Below are 17,526 nucleotides of genomic sequence, written 5' to 3'. Positions count from 1 at the left end.
TATTGTAGATGCCTAATAAATTGCATGTGAATTTACTTTTTCTGAAACTAAGGTCAACTCTTTATGTCTTATTAGCTTTCAATTTTTCAGAAAGAAATAAGATTTAGAGAAAATTAGGACAGGGACTATTAAAATGGTTTTTCACTTGATTTTCCAACATCTTAGTAAAAAGACCTAGGCTTTGTGCAGACCAGTGTAAAAACATTATGCCTTGTCTGGACATAATTAAGCCAGGAAAATGAACATTTTCCACTTAGTATTTATTTGTAAATTCGTAATCAAAAAGGTGATAGTTATCATTCCTAACTTCTTCAAAGATACAGGGGATGAAAAAAAGACTTTTATAATAACCTCTTTAGAATAGATTTTTATGTGAAGGAAGTGCAAAATCACCAGTGTTTTTTTTTTGTCAGCGTACCTCTGGGAGTTACGTTGGGATTAAGTCTCCTCTAATCACCAAGTGTTAGCTGACAAGGTGGACTTTGAACTAGTGCGTTCAAACATGGGGTTCTCTCGTATTTGAAAAAAGAAAAAGACCTTGTCAAAGCTAGTCTTTATCACTTGTCTGGCAATCAATCACATACCTTCCATGGAAAGCTGTTTTACATACAAAGTATTTGCTTTAAATACTTTATAGAAGTAAAAGATGTGTACTGAGGATAACTTTTAAAAAGTAGTTCACATTTTTGAAAAGTATAATTTCTTCATTACATTTTTTTCATTATTGATATGGTTTGGCTCTGTGTTCCCAGCCAAATCTCACTTTGAATCGTAATCATCCACATGTGTCATGGGAGGGACCCAGTGGGAGGAAGTTGAGTCATGGGAGTGAGTTTTTCCCAAGCTGTTCTCATGACAGTGAATAAGTCTCATGAGATCTGATGGTTTTATAAAGGGTAGTTCCCCTGCACATGTCCTCTTGCCTGCCGCCAAGTGAGATGTCACTTTGCTCCTCCTCCTACCATGATTGTGAGGCCTCCCCAGCCATGTGGAACTGTGAGTCCACTAAACCTCTTTCCTTTATAAATTACCCAGTCTAGGTATGTCTTTACTAGCAGCATGAGAATGGACTAATACAGTAAATTGGTACCGGTAGAGTAGGGTGCTGCTGTAAAAATACCTGAAAATGTTGAAGTGACTTTGGAACTGGGTAACAGGCAGAGGATGGAACAGTTTGGAGGGCTCAGAAGAAGACAGGAGAATGTGGGAAACTTTGGGTCATCCTAGAGACTGGTTGAATGGTTTTAACCAAAATGTTGCTCGTGATATGGACAATGAAGTCTAGGTTGAGGTGGTCTGAGGTGGAGATGAGGAACTTGTTGATAACTGCAGAAAAGGTTACTCTTGTTATGCTTTAGCAAAGAGACTGGTGGCATTTCGCCCCTGCCCTAGAGATTTGTGGAAATTTGAGCTTGAGAAAGACGGTTTAGAGTATCTGATGGAAGAAGTGTCTAAGTGGCAAGTGTTCAAGAGGTAGCACAGCATAAAAGTCTGAGAAATTTGTAGCCTGATGATGCAATAGAAAAGAAAAACCCATTTTCTGGGGAGAAATTCAAGCCTGCTGCAGAAATTTACATAAGTAATGAGAAGTCCAATGTTAATCCAAGACAATGGGGAAAATGTCTCCAGGGCATGTCACAGACCTTCAAGGAAGCCCCTCCTATCTCAGGCCCAGAGACCTAGGAGGAAAAAATGGTTTCATGAGCCAGGCCCAGGGGCCCCTGCTGTGTGCAGCCTAGGAACTTGGTGCCCTGTGTCCTGGATGCTTCAGCCATTGATAAAAGGGGCCAAGATACACCTCAGGCTGTGGCTTCAGAGGGTGTAAGTCCCAAGCCTTGGCAGCTTCCACATGGTGTTGAGGCTGCAGGTGCACAGAAGTCAAGAATTGAAGTTTGGGAACCTCCACTTAGATTTCAGAGGATGTATAGAAACACCTTGATGTCCAGGCAGAGGTGTGCTGCAGGGGCAGAGCCCTCATGAAGAACCTCTACTAGGGCAGTGCAGGAGGGAAATGTGGGGTGCTAGCCTCTACACAGAGTCCCCACTGGAGCACTGCCTAGTGGAGCTGTGAGAAAAGGGCCACCATTCTCTAGACCCCAGAATGGTAGATCTACTGACAGCTTGCACTGTGCACCTGGAAAGGCCTCAGACACTAAATGCCAGCCCAAGAAAGCAGTCAGGAGGAGGGCTGTACCCTGCAAAGCCACAGGGTTGGAGCTGCCCATGACTATGGAAACCCACCTCTTGCATCAGTGTGACCTGGATGTGAGACATGGAGTCAAAGGAGATCATTTTGGAGCTTTAAGATTTGAATATCCTGCTGGATTTTGGACTTACATAGGGCCTGTAGCCCCTCTGTTTTGGCCAACTTTTCCTACTTGGAATGGGTGTATTTACCCAATGCCTATACCCCCATTGTATCTAGGAAGTAACTAACTTGTTTTTCATTTTTCAGGTTCATAGGCAGAAGTGACTTGCCTTGTCTCAGATGAGACTTTGGTCTTGGACTTTTGGGTTAATGTTGCAATGAGTTAAAGCTTTATGGCCTGTTGGAAGGAATAATTGGTTTTGAAATGTGAGGACATGAGATTTGGGGGGGGCCAGGGGCAGAAATATATCGTTTGGCTGTGTCCTCACCCAAATCTCACCTTGAATTGTCATAATCCCCATGTGTCATGGGAGGGACCCAGTGTGAGGTAATTGAATCATGGGGATGGGTTTTTCCCATGCTGTTCTCATGATAGCAAATAAGTCTCATGAGATCTGATGGTTTCATAATGGAGAATTACCCTGCACATACCTTCTTCCCTGCTGCCATGTAAGATATCCCTTTGTTCTTCCTTTGTCTTCTGCCATGATTGTGAGGCCTCCCCAGCCATGCTGGACTGTGAGTCCATTAAACCTCTTTCCTTTATATATTACCCAGTCTTGGGTATGTCCTTATTTGCAGCATGAGAACGGACTAATACAATTATTCTCCAAGTTAAGCTTTTCCTTTCTGTTATAAGGGTAACATGATAAAATCACAGAATAGCCACAGAAAGATTTTCTGAAAATAAGAAATATACACCAAATTCCATTTGCTGATTAAATATTTTACTATGCTTTATAAATACCTAAAGATATTTATCTTATCCAGTTACTATTCCTTTTAAGGAAAGCTTTTAGAATATGTAATTTAATTGCAATTTATACTAAATAGTAAAAAGAAGGTTGTGCAATTTACATAGGTTTAACTTCTAATATGAAATTATCACTCTGAAGTGTTAAGTCAAATCGAGAATGGAAGCAGCCTCCCCAAGCAGCATAAAAGACAGGCTGTAAAAGAAGTGCACAGAAAGGAGAGAGAATAGTAGGCTATAGACAGAGGGATTCCTTTATTAGGGTGTATCATGGAGTCAGGAAGGAGAAGGGTGTAAAATGGAGGGATGTAATCTGACTGGCTGTTTGGTAAAGTCTGGATTTTATCAAAACTAGAATTGGTAAAGGCTTCTCCATTTATTTCCACCTATGTCCAATAAGTTACTAATTGTTGGTGATTCTATTTAAAAAATTTCAATTGGAGATACTGAATAAATATATAAATGTATTAATACATGGATGAATGAATGAACAAATGGGTGAATGAATAAATAAGGGAAAACAGTGAAAGATCCTTTGACTTATTATTTCTCGGGTGATAGTGAGATGCTCCGTCCTGATTTCTGGGCAATCTGTGCAATCACAACAGAGCACCAGGCAGTGGATAGGGCACAGCAATTGAGATGCAGTGCTAGGGAAAGAAAGATGGTTTGAGTCAGACTTGGTATTTTAAATAAGTCAGGTATCCAGGAAAATTAGAACAGAAGGGAATGTTAAAAATCCCACACTAGTTAACAGGGCTTAATCCAGGCACACAAAACATCATGTCTTCTAGGTAACATGACTTCATTTTAAGTGCCACTCCGTGGTGGGCTGAGCTTCCTGGTCTACTTCCTATCCTACCATGATCTTTTGGGTCAGCCTGTATGTGGCCACTAGGGGATAGAGTGGTAGGCAGGAAGACAGAGAAGAAAAAAGGCAGAGAACACATGGCAGAAACCAACCAAAGTAATCTAACTTCAGCCACTCTTCAAACTTTTACAGTATTTTGGTTTATGTTCACTACTATGCCTTTTGTAATTCTTGTATTTTATAATTTGTTAAGCTACTATGGGACTTATGTTGATATAGAAAATTCTTTTTTCTTCTTCTTTTCCTTTCTTTTTTGACACACACCTAATTTGTTGCTTATTTGATCACACCAAAACTGCCAAGTGTCTGCATATGGAGACGTGTGATGAGTTCGGTTATATGCAACAACTGGGCAGTGTCATTCGTTGTAAATTCATGGGAACATGCTAGACATTTTCCTAAAATGTAACAGTCAGATTCATCAGATGGGTGAATTGAATTCAGCTTCATATATTTACCAAGTTACGATATGTTGATTTATTATTTTTTTCCGTGAATGGGCTAGACCAGGTTTACTTGAGAGGCAATGAAGGAGGCAGTAGTAAAATAAGTATTTAGTGTGAGTTATTTCAAAACTGTGTCTATTATATACTGTTAACTTGAAGAGAAAACTATCTTAGCAAGCACCCTTTTTAAAAAAAAAATAACTTTGAGTAGCAATTTTACTAAATTAAAAGTGATTTTCCCATATTTTATCATCTTCAGTTAATACAAAATAGTGGAATATTTTATAATTCTAATAATTTGCACATTAAAACTTTGTTTATTACTACTATAAGTATTCCAATGACAACTATTGTTTATTCAATTCCTGCTTTTTTGTCCCTATAATAGATCAATTATTTTTGTTAACTAATCCATTGACTTGATTCCCTCATTAAAATAATCAAAAATTTCAGTTTAATTGAAGAAATTCAGTGCTTTATATTTAGTATCATGTGGTAATTATTGTTGCCTTTCAGGCCATCAATATTTTTTTTCCAGAATTGACTAGAATAAAAATATTTTAAATGCTGTGCTTTTGACTCTTCTTTTTAGCCACTTTCATGAAATACAAAGTTAACAGAATTTTTAAAGAAGCTCTTTGACCAACTACTGCTGGAAGCAAAGATGCCAAAATGCCATCTTTTTTTTTTTTTTTTTTTTTTTGAGGTGGAGTCTCGCTTTGTCACCCAGGCTGGAGTGCAGTGGCACATCTCCACTCACTGTAAGCTCCGCCTCCCAGGTTCATGCCATTCTCCTGCCTCAGCCTCCTGCGTAGCTGGGACTACAGGTGCCCGCTACCACGCCCAGCTAATTTTTTGTATTTTTTTTAGTAGACACAGGGTTTCGCCATGTTAGCCAGGATGGTCTCGATCTCCTGACCTCGTGATCTGCCTGCCTCGGCCTCCCAAAGTGTTGGGATTACAGGCATGAGCCACTGCACCCTGCCCATCTTTTTTAAAAAGCTCTTAAAATACTTTCTACTTTGGTATATGTACCTGAAAATAAGAAGAAATAGAGGATCTTCTGAAACCTTCATATGAGTTTGAAACTCAGATGTAGCCCAAAATGTGCAGGTGATTATAAAATTTAAGCCCTTTTTAAAGAGTTTTTGTTTTAGCCATTATAGTATTAATTAAGAAATCTGTTCAACGTCTGGGCACGGCTTAAATATCGTTCATATTTCTATCAGCTGGAAATAAATACATTTTGTATGAAACATTTTCTACAAGACAAGAATGCAGATATTTTCTCTAATAGTATCTATTTTATAGAAAGAATATCAAGAGAAAGCAAGTTTTTTTTTGCGATGGGGGAGATGTGGGGAGATACCTAGATGACAGGCATGATAATGTTCCTTCTGGTTTATTTCACAGTTCTATCCTTTGCTAAAGCAATGTTTACCTTGATTTGGGGTTTCTCATCTTGTCTTCCTCTTCCTGGCTTGGCTTTAGCTTTTAAACTAAAAATAAAGATAAATGAAGGCAGAGAAGAATTTTTACTAGCAAATGTTGCACAAGAAATAACTATAGTCTCATAAAGTTTTATCTTTTTTGACTTCTTGCAATTTGAAATGTAGTTAAAACGTAAGGCAAGGCTTCATATCACATCCTTGAAGCAAATACAGTACTTTTCTACTTACCTTCTTTAATAGAACTTATGTATTTTTAAACTTTAGTACACTAAGATTTTAAAAATCTTAAACTGCCAATGTCTGCTAGGATTCCCTTTACAAGTTTTGCAGAGGGACACAGACTGCACACAGGAAACTTGGTACCACTTACTAATGCCACCAAATTAGATAATGTGTAACAGAATGTCCAACTTTTGAACAAACACTATTTCAATAAATACCAGATTTGAAGATAACCCCACTGAAATCTGAAATAAAATATTTCAAATCAGATAGAAGATTGTACATATAGTCTTGAGCTTAAAAAATCTGTAACATTTTAGTTTCAAATGCACTTTTTAAGCTAAGATTTAAACATACTTTGGGCACTTAAGATCAAATTTTGGAATAATAGTAGGGTAAGTTTCAATTTTTCCAAGTCAACTTGGGCATTGCAAATACAAACTAAACTATCTATCATAAATATGTTCTGTTTCCTTGAAATGCATTAGGTTTTTAAAAAATGACACTACCCACAGTGGGAGAAAAAAATTTATAATCAATTTGTGTGGGTAATATTAAGACAATAATATTAGAAATATTTTGCTATGCTGAGCTAATGTTTAGTAACTTTCTGAAAAGTCTGGGAAGTGTCTACTTTATACAAATCTAGGTAAATACAAAAATTTTGAAATAAAAAATGTCTTATATACTTTTTATACTCTCTCCCTTGTAGGGAGAAGTTGAATGGTCTATTAATCTTATTAAGTCCTGTAAAATTTGCAATTTCTTGGCTAAAACACAACATGCCACTTGAGGTCATTCTTTCCAACTGAGTCACTGACTCAGGGCTCAGAGCATGGTGCTTAAATGTCAATGGAGACAAGCCCTCTGACTGTGATCTGATCCTTATTGTCGTGATACAGTCTCATGTTCTGGATACTCCCATTCTTATAAAAAGGAACTCCTGCTTATTTATTATGTAGGGGAGAAAACATAATTTCTTTTCTTTCCTTTTTAGGTTCTTTGTTGAGAGAGTTTCCTGAAAACAAACATTGGATTAACAAAAGAGACAAACGGAAGTTTATTAATGCATGCTGTACCCATCATGCAGGAGAGGCCTCAGTTCAAAAGTATTTCTCTCTCAAAGCAGTGATTTAGGGGACTTGCTTAAATAGTATTTCAACAAAGAACCATCAATCCGATATAGTAGAAAGACAAAGGAGAGAGCAGTTTCAGTCTTTCAAAGGGTAGGAAAATGTAGAAGATAGTAAAATGTGTCTGCAATTTTTTCTGGTGCCTCCTGGAAACTTCTCTGGTGACTTCCCTGGGCTGATAAGCAAGTTCTGTCTCAAGGAAGGATTGATGGCCTGCCATCAGGCAAGCAGAGCCTGAGACAGAGTGTTCCCCTGTGTTTTCAGTGTTTGTAATTCAACAATCACTATTTTGGAGAGAAATATTTTGGTTTCCTTCAGTCAAAATCTGAGAGTTCCTAATGTACAAATACTGTGTCTAATTCACTCTTTTATCTTCCCAAGGATCTCCATATAGCAGTGGGCTAATTTGGTGTTTGTTGAATTGAATTTATTTAAGGTAGGCTTTCTTCTCTCCTTACAATTTCACGTCATGACTTTTACTGTTTTCTTTGCTGTGTGTCTGCATTAGACCACCACGTACTGATTTTTGCACTACTTAATGGAAGCGGGACAGTAAAATTGCCTATTTGACTCTGAGCCTGAATCAGATAAACAGTAACATTTTGGAAAGCTCCAGGAAAGGGTAGGAAGCAGAAGAAACGTGCTGTCAGGGATTTTTCTGTCTACTAGGGGATTGGTGTAGTAGAAAAGAGCACAGGTATAGACGTAAGATGGGCTTGTTTTCAAAATTCTGCCATTTCCTAGGAGGAGTTTGTCATCTTAATAAGGTTTACCCTTAGGAATGTTGGGAAGAAGAAATAAAATGTTACACATAAAGCATCCAGGATAATGCCAAACGCACAAATGGTAGCTATTAAAATTTGAACCAGAAAGATTATGGTATTACAAAATAAGAAGTTTCTTTTTAGGTCACATTGCTTCCTTAGAAATGACTCACCCTGTCAAAATAGGTTTCAATTGTCCCCTTTCACTTCAGTGACATGTGAAGAAAGCTGATCTCATCCAGAGAACTCAACCACCATGGAGAAGACAGCTGAGTACTCCACCATTACACAGAGCAACTCCCTGCCACTCTTAGGGTTGGTAAGCTATGCCAGAGCCTACATTGCTGATTAACATGTTAGAAGCAAATAGCATCCCTTAGAAATCAATCAGTAAATATAAAATCTTGAGAAATTCCTCTGATAAAAGACAAAGAGGTATACATTGGCTTGTAAAATAGAATTCAACTGTAAAAGTAGCATACAAAAAAATGGTACAGATTAACAAAATTTTTTAAAAGGCAGATAAAAATTCACAAGTCAAGTGCAAATGAAGGAAATCTCAAAATACAATTAAATGTGAAAGACATCTCCCTTCCAGGAGGTGAAACTTCATGATTCCTACCCTAAATCTTTAAATATGGACTGTTCTTAATGATTTGCTTCCAAAGAATCGAATATGAAGAAAGATTAAAAAAAAAGCAGGGGGGAGAGAGAAAGGGGAAGAAACTTTATAGTGGAGAAAACTATCCAACACTTTCTTGCCCAGGTGTGAAGGATAACATCACCAGTAATAAGTCATGTCTCCAGTCTAACCATGAGAAGAATGTCAGACAAACCTTCCTCTCTACTAAATAACTGATCACTCTTCCTTAAAACTTTCAAGATCACACACAGAGAGAGAGAGAGAGAGAGAGATAAAAGATTAAGAAACTGTCACAGACCAGAAGAGATTAAGGAGACACTACAAGTACAACAAGTACATGTAATGTGGTATTACTAAATGGGATTCTGGAATAGAGAAAGGATACCAGTTTAAAAAAAGAAAACTTGCGAAATCTGAACAAAGTCTGAGGTTTAGTTAGTAGAATGTACCAATATTGTTTTCTTAGTGTGACAAATGTATCATGGTAATATAAGATGTTAGTAGTAGGAAAAATTGGGAGGAAAGGTATTATCTTAATAACTTTTTCAAAAAATCTAAAACTATTGTAAAATGAAAAGATGATTTCGACCCATCGTGGAAAGCAATGTGGTGATTCCTTAAAGACCTAAAAACAGAACTGCCATTGAACCCAGCAATCCCATTACTGAGTATATACCCAAAGAAATATAAATCATTCTGTTATATCATAGATACATGCTATATGTTCATTGCAGCACTATTCACAATAGCGAAGATATGGAATCAACCTAAATGTCCATCAGTGGCAGACTGGATAAAGAAAAATGTGGTACATATACACCATGGAATACTATGCAGACATAAAAAAGAATGAGATCATGTCCTTTGGAGGGACATAAATGGAGCTGGAGGCCATTATCTTTAGCAAACTAATGCAGGAACAGAAAACCAAATACTGTATGTTCTCACTTGTAAGTGGGAGCTAAATGATGAGAGAGGAACAGCAGACACTGGGATCCACCAGAGGGTGGAGGTTGTGATGAGGGAGACGATCAGGAAAAATAACTAATGGGTACTTGGCTTAATACCTGGCTGATGAAATAATCTATATAACAACCCCCCATGACACGGTTTACCTATATAACAAACCTGCACATGTGCCCCTAAACTTAAAAGTTGAATTTTTAAAAAAGATGATTTTGAAGAGGGAAAAGCATTTATTAATCAAGAATGTTTTCATATATTAAATAATATACAATTCACAATAACATTATAAGAGTCATGACAAACATGGGCATGTAGGATCAAATTATAAAAAGCCAAAACTTAGAAATACAGGTAAGTAGGGAAAAACACAGCTGTAATGGAAGACTTTCACACTCTTTTCTCAGCCTTTGATCTCAAATAAGCAAAATTTAATATTTAATTGCATTTTATGCAAATTAAATGTAATACTTATCTGTACAAAATACAAAAATGTAATACTTATTTGTATTTTAAAGTTAAAGAGAGAATAAAATACTTAATGCAGTTGAATTAGGATACGATATCTATAATAAAGTTTGTACAATAGTTAATCAAATACTAGGACATAAGAAAAACTATATATTCCCAAAAGTTGAGAATGAATAGACCAAAGTAGCTGGCTACAATAAAATTAACCCACACACACAAAGTTGAATGACAAACTACCAAAAACACAAAAACACTTAAGTTTTAAAATATTCTCTGGCAAAAAAAAAAATGATTAAAATAAAAAATCAAGGCACTAATGCAGGTTAGTTTTAAAATTAAAACAATGAAATCTTATATGTCAAAAAATATGGGATGTGACCAAGGCAGCATTTCAGCAGGAATTCTGTTTTAAATATATAATGTTTTTATTTTTAAGGCTGAATAGTATTCTGTATGTATCCATTTTCTTTATCCATTCATCCACTGATGGACAATTAGGTAGATTCCATATTTTAGCTACTATGAATAGTGTAGCAATGAACATGACAGTGCAGATATTCTTTGACATACTGATTTCATTTCTTTTGAATATATACCCAGCGTGGGGTTGCTGGATCATATGATAGTTATATTTTTCATTTTTTTGAGGAACCTCCATCCTGTCTTCCACAATGGCTGTACTAATTTACATGATCACTAACAGTGTACTAGAGTTCCCTTTTCTTCGCATCCTCACCAACATGTTACCTTTTTCAAAACAGCTATTCTAACACGTGTGAGGTAATATCTCATTGTGGTTTTAATTTATATTTCTCTGATATGAGCATTTTTTTCATATACCTGTTGGACATTTTTGTCTTCTTTTGTGAAATGTCTATTCAAGTCCTTTGCCCATTTTCAATTGAGTTATTTGTTCTCTTGCTATTGAACAATGTGATTTTCTATATATTTTAGATACTAACTCTTTATCAGATGTATGGTTTGCAAATACTTTCTCCCATTCTATAGATTCCCAACGACATGGATAAACCTGGAAGACATTATATTAAAAGAAATAAACCAGGCCCGGAAATACTAATACCATATGATGTTGCTTACATGCAGAATCTAAAAAAGTCTAAGTCATAGAAGGAGAGAGAAGAGTGGTGGTTATCAGGGGCTGGTAGTGGGGAAAGTAAAGAGATTGGGGAGATGATGGTCAAAAGATACAAAATTTCAATTACACCACAAGAGGAATAAATTTAAGAGGTCTAATGTACATGGTGATTATAGTTGATAACAATGTATTGTATACTTGAAAGTTGCTAAGAGTGGATTTTAAGTATTCTCACCACAAATAAATATGTGAGGTAATGCATATGTTAATAAGCTTAATAAGCTTTATGTAACCATTTCACAATGTATACCTATTTTAAAACATCATTTACACTATAAATGTGTACAATTTTGTCAACTAAAAATAAGCAGATTATTATATATATATAATGTTTTTAATATTCAAAAGATATGGAAAGAATGTAAAGGTACTGACCATATATTCAACTCAAAAACTCAAGGGAAAAATTCAAGAAAATAAACTCTAAGAAGGACAACTGTAGGTACTGAAGCAGAAATCCAGCATTTGAAAATCTAAAGATAGTAGAATTAATAAACTCAAGATATAAATCTTTGAGGAAAATCTATAAACTTTTATAAATATAATTTTAAAACTATGGAGAAAATACAAAATTAAGAATAGAAAGAGGGAAAACAACAGAATATGAAAGGCCAGACATGGTGGCTGACGCCTGTTATCCCAACCCTTTGGGAGGCCAAGCAAGGAAGACCTCTTGAGGCCAGGAGTTTGAGACCAGCCTGGAAAACATAAGACCTTGTCTCTACAAAACAAAACAAAAATATGAGCTATTACCATGAAGAACTTTATGTCTATAGATGCAAATATCTCAACATGAAAGATTTTCTACACAATATGTTACTGAAATTTGTTCAACAATAATATGAAAACCTAAAATATTAAATAGCCATGTTATAACTTAACTGGTCTATACATGTAACCGAATAGAACATTGGTAGATTTTCTGTGTGTTACTCAAACTTTCCTTCTAGGCAGTAACTGAGTCTGAAGTTCTAAAACCATGTGTCTGATATGAAAGTGATTGCGGCTGGTTCTTGCTTGTAATCATGGACTAAAGAGAATTTGGATCCCAAATAGCTGGCACAAGTGGGCTCTGAAGTCCATGAGAACATGAACTGAGTCCAAATAAAAGGGTATGTAACTTATGAAAGGCAAAATGAAGCTAAGGGTTTCTTGGCAGGGCCTAGAAAGGTGGTCAAGAAGAAACCAAGCCACAGGTAGGGTAAGAGGTATTAATCGCTCCAGCAATACCACTACTGGGTATCTACCCAAAAGAAAAGAAGTCATTGTAAGAAAAAGACACTTGCACATGCATGTTTATAGCAGCACAATTCACAATTGCAAAAATATGGAACCAGCCTAAATGCCCATCAATCAACGGAGTGGATAAAGTGTGATACGTGTATATATATGTATATATACACATATATGTGTGTGTGTGTATATATATATATATACACACACCCTAGAATACTACTCAGCAATAACAAGGAATGAAACAATGACATTCGCAGCAACCTGGATGGAATTAGAGATCATTATTCTAAGTGAAGTAACTCAGAAATGGAAATCCGAACATCCCACATCATATGTTCTCACTTATAAGTGGGATCTAAGCTATGAGGATGCAAAGGCATAAGAATGACATAATGGACTCTGGGGACTTGGGGAGAAGGGTCGAGGGCATGAAGTATAAAAGACTACCTATTGGGTGAAGTGTACACTGCTTGGGTAATGGGTGCGCCAAAATCTCAGAAATCACACCTAAAGAACTTATCCATGTAACCAAACACCATTGTTCCCCAAAAACTATTGAAATCACAATAATAATAAAAACAAAATACATTCAGCCTCTGCCAGGACCCCTGACAAGTCTTTTCTCATTGTAGCATCAGGCTTTGGCTGAAAGTGTAAGTCCTCTAAATCAGGTCTATATGCAGATAAAAGGCCAGCAGTCTTTAGACTTAGGAAGCGCCAATATTTTAGTTAAAGTCTAAAGGCATAAAAACAAATATAAAATATGTCCCAACTCAAGCACATTCAGGCAGAAGGAATTTCCTCTTTTAGTCAGCTTATTGCTCTATTCAGACCTTCAACTGACTTGGTAAGGCCCACTCACACGCAGGAGGGCAGCTTCTTTACTCAGTCTATCAATTTAAATGTTATATTTGTCAACTAACACCCTCACAGAAACACTCATAATAATGCTTGATCAAATATCTGGAAAGCCCACAGCCCAGTCAAATTCACACATAAAATTAACCATTACATCCCCAGCATACCCAACATACAGTCATAAGATAAGTATAGGATACCTGCAGTAGACATTTCCATTCAAAAGAGGTGCAAAACAGTCACGGTCCATAGCAATTCTGAAATATATGTAGAGACATGTTTCCATTCCCTTGACCAAGGCTCAGTCCTATTACCTAGGAATACTTCTCCATGACTCTTGACTATATTCTGGACTTTTGGCTCATCCCTGTGAGTGACATTTTCATAAAAAGTGTTTCATGTTCACAGCTAAGTCATCTTTGCTAACTTCCTTTTGCCTATAGTAGTTCAGGAGTTCCAAAGGCCTCCCAATTTTGTACTGCCTTTGCCTCTTACAGTTCAAGCTGATACAATTTCTTATAAAATCTTATGGGCTTTATTTTTATCAATTTACTTTCTACTGTTTTAGATAAAAGCCTTCAACATATATCTTTAAGATAGTCCCTCTCTATCTTAGGCTCTGGGCTAGATATGTAAGTTTGTGTGAATTCAGTGTAATAGAAGCCATATGTGTGGATGAAGCTGCCTGAAGTGACAGAATAGAGTGCTTGTGACCAAACCTATGTGTCAACCCCTTCAAAAAAAACAATAAAATTAAAAATTAGAGAATCTGGGTCATTTTCATTTACAATGAATATGATAGGTCAAGATTTATGTTTTATTCTTGAAACATAAAATGTCCCCATAAATGAAATTGTTGACATTTGCAAGGAAAAATTACCATAAGAATTGCTATATAGCAAATGTCAAAATTAATATGTTGGAATCCTAACTCCCAATGTGGCAGTATTAGGAGGTGAGACTCTTGGGAGGTGAGTAGGTCATGAGGGTAGAGCCCTCATGAGTGGGGTTAGTGACATAAAACAGATCTCAGAGAGCTCTCTCACTGTCTTTCTACCATGTAAAGATACAATGAGAAGTTGACAGTCTGTGATATGGTTTGAATCTTTGTCCTCACACAAATCTTATGTTGAATTGTAATTCCCAATATTGGGGGAGGGACCTGGTGGGAGGTGATTGGATCATGGGGGCAAATTTCCCCGTTGCTGTTCCTGTGATAGTAAATGAGTTCTCATGAGATCTGATGGTTTAAAAGTTTATGGCACTTCCCTCTTCTCTCTGCCTCTCCTGGCCATGTGAAGACACTTCCCCTTCACCTTCTGCCATGATTGTAAGTTTCCTGAGGACTTCCCAGCCATGCTTCCCACACAGCCTGCAAAACTGATCAATTAAACCTCTTCATAAATTACCCAGTCTCAGGTAGTTCTTTATAACAGTGTGAAAATGGGCTAATATAGAAAATTGGTATCAGAGAAGTGGGGCATTGCTATAAAGATTCCTGAAAATGTGGAAACAGCTTCAGAACTGGAAAACAGAAAGAGGTTGGAACAGTTTGGAAGGCTCAGAAGAAGACAGGAAGAGGAGGAAAGGTTTGGAACTTCCTAGAGACTTGTTGAATAGTTTTGACCAAAATGCTGATACTGATATGGACAATGAAGTCCAGGTTGAGGTGGTCTCAGATGGAGATGAGGAACTTGTTGGGAACTAACTGGAATAAAGGCCACTTTTACTAAGCTTTAGCAAAGAGACTGGTGGCATTTTGCCCTTTCTCTAGAGAACTTGAGAGAGATGATTTAGGTTATTTAGTGAAAGAAATTTCTAAGCAGCAAAGCATTCAAGAAGTGATCTGTAGCACTATATTTAAAACTTTGGATGGGAATTTTCCCCATTCTTGGTTACGCTGTAGTGCAAGAAAATTCCTGGCTCTCTCTGTTGCACAACTGACATGCCATTCTGCTGTTGCTGTATGGAGTTAAGGAACATGACTGTATTTGATTTTTGAAAACAAAAAATTTAAAAATAAAAAATATGTGCTCTGGCTGCTTCTAATAGCATATGCCCACATGCATGAACAAAAAGATTGTCTGAAACTGGAACGTATATTTAAAAGGGAAGCAGAGCATAAAAGTTTGGAAAATTTGCAGCCATGTGGTATAAAGGAAAAATCCATTTTCTGGGGAGCTGGCTGCAGAAATTCGCATAAGTAAAAAGAGTGTGATATGGTTTGCCTCCCCACCCAAATCTCATGTTGAATTATAATTCCCAATGTTGGGGGAGGGACCTGGTGAGAGGTGATTGGATCACAGGGGCAGAGTTCCTCCTTGCTGTTCTCATGATAGTGAGTTCTCACGAGATCTGATAGTTTAAAAGTGCATGGCACTTCCCCCTTTGCTCTCTCTATCCTGCCCCACCATAGTAACTCATGCTTGCTTCCCCTTTGCCTTCTGCCATGATTTTAAGTTTTCTGAGGCCTCCCCAACCATGCTTCATGTACAGCCCACAAAACTGTGAGTTAATTAAACCTCCTCATGAACTACCCAGTCTTGGGTAGTTCTTTATAGCAGTGTGAGAATGAAGTGATACAGTCAGCAACTGTGAAGAGGGCCCTGACCAGAACCCAACCATGCTGGCACCCTAATATTGGACATTCAGCCTCTAGACCTGTGAGAAATAAATTTCTGTTGCTTATAAGCCACCCAGTCTATGATACTTTGTTATAGCACTCAAAGGAACTGTGTTATAGCACACAGGAAAGTGTGTGTGTGTGTAGACACACACAAACACACACACACACACACACACACACATATATAAGGAGAGAGAGAGAGATCCCAGAAAATGAAATAAAAAGAACCTTGAAGAAAGGTTAAACGAATTGCTCACTAGAGTAACCAGTTTAGAGAAGAACATAAACGACCTGATGGAGCTGAAAAACACAGCACGAGAACTTCATGAAGCATACACAAGTATCAACAGCTGAATTGATTAAGCAGAAGAAAGGATATCAGAGACTGAAGATCAACTCAAAGAAATACAGTGAGAAGACAAGGTTATAGAAAAAAGAGTGAAAAGAAACAATGACTCTGAGAAATATGGGACTATGTGAAAAGACAAAATCTACGTTTGCTTGGTGTACCTGAAAGTGATGGAGAGAATGGAGCCAAGTTGGAAAATACTCTTCAGGATAATATCCAGGAGAACTTCCCCAACCTAGCAAGGCAAGCCAACGTTCAAATTCAGAAAATACAGAGAACACCACAAAAATACTCCTCGAGAAGAGCAACCCCAAGACACATAATCGTCAGATTTACCAAGGTTGAAATGAAGAAAAAAATGTTAAGGGCAGCCAGAGAGAAAGGTCGAGTTACCCACAAAGGGAAGCCCATCAGACTAACAGCAGATCTCTCAGCAGAAACCCTACAAGCCAGAAGAGAGAGGGGGCCAATATTCAACATTCTTAAAGAAAAAAATTTTTGGACCAGGTGCAGTGGCTCATGCCTGTAATCCCAGCACTTTGGGAGGCCGAGGTGGGCAGATCATGAGGTCAGGAGTTCAAGACCAGCCTAACTAACATGGTGAAACCCTGTCTCTACTAAAAATACAAAAATTAGTCGGGCATTGTGGCACACACCTGTAATCCCAGCTACTCAGGAGGCTGAGGCAGAAGAATCGCTTGAATCCAGGAGGCGGAGGTTGCAGTTAGCCAAGATTGTGCCACTGCACTCCAGCCTGGGCAACAGAGTGAGACTCCATCTCAAGAAAGAAAAAAAAAAGAATTTTCAAACCAGAATTTCATATCCAGGCAAACTAAGCTTCCAAAGCAAAGGAGAAATAAAATCCTTTAGAGTAAAGGAAATGCTGAGAGATTTTGTCACCACCAGGCCCGCCCTACATGAGCTCCTGAAGGAAGCACTAAATATGGAAAGAAACAGCTGGTATCAGCCACTGCAAAAACATACCAACTTGTAAAGACCATCAACACTATGAAGAAACTGCAACAAGTAATGGGCAAAATAACCAGCTAGCATCTTAATGGCAGAATCAAATTCACATATAACAATATGAACCTTAAATGTAAATGGGCTAAATGCCCCAATTAAAAGACACAGACTGGCAAATTGGATAAAGAGTCAAGACCCATTGGTGTGCTGTATTCAGGAGACCCATCTGACATGCAAAGACACACACAG

At 37.3% G+C, this 17,526-nt stretch overlaps 1 non-coding gene across 1 annotated transcript; it reads left to right on the top strand.

Annotated features, from left to right (window-relative positions):
- Positions 1–15,186: 15,186 nt before the first annotated feature.
- On the top strand, positions 15,187–15,321 carry LOC116477694 (small nucleolar RNA SNORA46). Its single transcript, XR_004250598.1, has one exon. It is a non-coding gene; the product is annotated as a small nucleolar RNA SNORA46 (small nucleolar RNA).
- The last annotated feature ends 2,205 nt before the right edge of the window (positions 15,322–17,526 follow it).

This window comes from Hylobates moloch, unplaced genomic scaffold, assembly GCF_009828535.3.
Source record: "Hylobates moloch isolate HMO894 unplaced genomic scaffold, HMol_V3 SCAFFOLD_2, whole genome shotgun sequence".
NCBI lineage: Eukaryota > Metazoa > Chordata > Mammalia > Primates > Hylobatidae > Hylobates > Hylobates moloch.
This window is presented reverse-complemented; position numbering and strand designations above follow the sequence as displayed.